The following is a 3,941-nucleotide window of genomic DNA, read 5'->3' on the forward strand; positions in this document are numbered from 1 at the left end:
GCCAGGAGTGAAAAGGATGAGTTACCCAGAGAGACGGGAGAAATAGGGAATAGACTGAGGATAATGGGAGCCACGTTTCTCACTATCGGGGATGGGACCAGGAAATCTGGGAAGGGAGAAGACAGGAATAAACCCTAAAGAAGTATATATTGGTGTGACCTCAGCTTCCAACATAAGGAGATATAGGAATAAATACAAATATAAATGTGTGTGTGTTTGACTATAGATCTAATGTCTGAATATATACCTGTGTACAAATGCACACATATATAGTTTGAATATTGTTAAATATTTCTGCATGGAAGAGGCTGAAAAACGGACAGCTACATTTCCCAGGTTCCCATAGAGCTGGAGTTTTAAATGTGATTTGCGCTCTGTCAATCAGATAGATGCACTCAAGGTTTTTGAAAGCAGGGGTGGGGTTGTTACTCTTGGTGCTGCTTCCGGCTGGTGCACGCAGCAGCGAATGTGCTGGTTTTTCTGTGCACGGGATTAACAGAAGCCCGGGTGTCTATCCACAAGCTTCAGGAGCGCCAAGGCAGGGCTGGAAGCAGCTGGTCAGCTGCTGGTGGGTTCAGAGCAGCTCCACATGGTTCTAGAGCTAGTGGCAGTGGTGACTTCCCCTCATAGGAATAGGAATTGACTAGTGAGGTTCTGGAGATGGTGACTCCCTGACTGTGGACATCACAGAACCCCCGGGGATGGTTTTGGAGCAGTTCCTGAAATTTTAACCTCGAGTCTGTTTTTTCTCCTCCTCATAAATGTTGAAATTCATTTAGTAAATTCCCTCCCACTCAAACTATCTAGAGTGGCTTTTGTCCTGCACCAGAACCCTGACCATACAGTTGTGTTCATGTCAACCCTGGACATTGACTTTCAGCTTTAGAATCAGCCTGTGAAGGAGAACCCAGAAATGGACCCTCAATTCTATGGTCAACTCATCTTCGACAAAACAGGAAAGAATGTCCAATGGAAAAAGGACAGTCTCTTCAAAAATGGTGTTGGGAAAACTGGACAGCCACATGCAGAAGAATGAAACTGAACCATTTCCTTACACCACACACAAAAATAAACCCCAAAATAGATGAAAGACCTAAATGTGAGACAGGAATCCATCAAAATCCTAGAGGAGAACACAGGCAGCAACCTCTTCGACCTCAGCCCGCAGCAACTTCTTCCTAGAAACATCGCCAAAGGGAAACAAGGGCAAAAACGAACTATTGGGACTTCATCAAAATAAAAAGCTTTTGCACAGCAAAGGAAACAGTGGACAAAACCAAAAGACAACGGGAGAAGATATTTGCAAATGTCTTATCAGATAAAGGGCTAGTATCCAAAATCTCTAAAGAACTTATCAAACTCAACACCCAAAGAACAAATAATCCAATCAAGAAATGGGCAGAAGACATGAACAGACATTTCTCCAAAGACAACACCGAAATGGCCAACAGATACATGAAAAGGTGCTCAACATCATTCGGCCTCAGGGAAATCCAAATCAAAACCTCAATGAGCTATCACCTCACACCAGTCAGAATGGCTAAAATTAACAAGCCAGGAAACGACAGATTTTGGCTGGAATGTGGAGAAAGGGGAACCCTCCTACACTGCTAGTGGGAATGCAAGCTGGTGCAGCCAATCTGGAAAACGGTATGGAGGCTCCTCAAAAAGTTGAATATAGAGCTACCCTATGACCCAGCAATTGCACTACTGGGTATTTACCCCAAAGATACAAATGTAGTGATCCGAAGGGGCACCTGCACCCCAATGTTTATAGCAGCAGTGTCCACAATAGCCAAACTATGGAAAGAGCCCAGATGTCCATTGACAGATGAATGGATAAAGAAGATGTGGTATCTATATGCAATGGAATATTACTCAGCCATCAAAAAAATTAAGTCTTGCCATTTGCAGCATTATGGATGGAACTAGAGGGTATTATGCTAAGCGAAATAAGTCAGTCAGAGAAAGACAATTATCATATGATCTCCCTCATATGTGGAATTTAAGAAACAAAACAGAGGAGCATAGAGGAAAGGAAGGAAAAAGAAAACAAGACGAAATCAAAGAGGGAGACAAACCATGAGAGACTCTTAACTGTAGGAAACAAACCGGGCTGCTGGAGGGGACGTGGGGTGGGGGGATGGGGTAACTGGGTGATGGGCATTAAGGAGGGCACGTGATGTGATGAGCACTGGGTGTTATATACAACTGATGAATCACTGAACTCTATCTCTGAAACTAATAGTACACTGTATGTTAATTAATTGAATGTAAATAAAAATAAATTAAATTTTTTTAAGAATTAAATAAATAAGTAAGAATCAGCCTATGAAGAAATCACTGAAGAGAATAGAAAGACTACAAACTTGGTGATATACAAGGGACAAAGACTGCTAGTTATTAACCAAAATTAACTGTTTTGTTTTCCTCTTCTTTCTGAGAAGCTAAGCCGAATACATCTCCCCTGCAATAAAATGTCTCCGTGGGTCTGAGTTGCAGCCAATGGGGTGTGAGTGACGTGATGTGTGCCTGGCCCAGAGACATCGTCCGCCTCCTCCTACCCAAGCTCCTTATTCCTTCCTGCTGGCTAAGAAGCAGATTATTACCATGGAAACCCCCATGATTTGTCGTTGAATTCATAAAGCTTCCATCAGCCTCAACCAACAAATCAACTGCCAACCTAGTCACCCCCCAGTGCTGCTCTGGGAGCCCTAAGTAAACTTCCACTGTGTTCGAGACATATTTGTCTCAGCATCTAGTGCTACCCCAACAAATATAGTCAGTAAAAGCACACATGAAAAAAAATAAATGTGAAAGGGGAAAAATTGGTGAAGGAAATGGACCCAAATATCCTCAACTTACAAAATGAGGGAATCAAGATACATTTTTATAACTTATGTCACAAGAAATAAAGATGCATCTTCTAGAAAGTTCCAAAATAGACCAAAGGGGGACTACAGGTAATGATATTGGTCAGAAGTGGAAGGCAAAGGGAGGGGATTATACAAGTTAGCTGTCAGTGTATCCTTTCGGAAAATGACTGGATAATCTCTGAAACAATCATCAAGAAACAGGAACATATTACAGAAGAGGGAAACGCAAACAAACTTTATTTTTTTTATTATGTTCAGTTAGCCACTGTGTCATCACATCGTTAGTTTTTTTTGACGTGGTGTTCAATGATTCATTAGTTGCATATAACACCCAATGCTCATAACACGTGCCCCCCTTAATGTCCATCACCCAGCTACTCCATTCCCCCACTCCCCTCCCTTCTGAAACCCTCAGTTTGTTTCCCGGGGTCCATAGTCTCTCATGGTTTGTCTCCCTCTCGATTTCTTCCCATTCAGTTTCCCCTCCCTTCCCCTGTGGTCCTCTGCACTATTCCTTATGTTCCACATATGAGTGAAACCATATGATAATTGTCTTTCTCTGCTTGACTTACTTCACTTAGCATAATCCCCTCCAGTTCCACCATGTCACTGCAAATGGTGGGTATTCATCCTTTCTGATGGCTGAGTAATATTCCATTGTATATATGGACCACATCTTCTTTATCCATTCCTCTGTTGAAGGGCATCAGAAATGTGAAGTTCCATCTGGATAATGGGCCTCGGATAAGGAAGAGTGGGGTGGGGCTCCCGGGTCAGCTTCAAGGGTGTGTGAACCCTGCCGTTGGGCAGGGCCCCAGGCTCCTTCTCACATTCTGCTATCAAGGTCATGAATTCTTGATGGGTTTGCCTTTGAACTCGTGTTTTGTAAGTCAAGTCCAATGGGCCTATAGAGAATGCCCATGAGCAGAAAAGATGCAGCAAAAAGCTTGTCCACTAGTCTTTGCTACCCAGACACACACAGCCGTTGGCAACACCCAGTGAGCCCAGAATCCAGTGACTGCGCTCTGCACTGGAATTCAGCAGGATTCAAAGTGAGTACAAGGC

Source organism: Zalophus californianus, chromosome 3 (genome assembly GCF_009762305.2).
Source record: "Zalophus californianus isolate mZalCal1 chromosome 3, mZalCal1.pri.v2, whole genome shotgun sequence".
NCBI lineage: Eukaryota > Metazoa > Chordata > Mammalia > Carnivora > Otariidae > Zalophus > Zalophus californianus.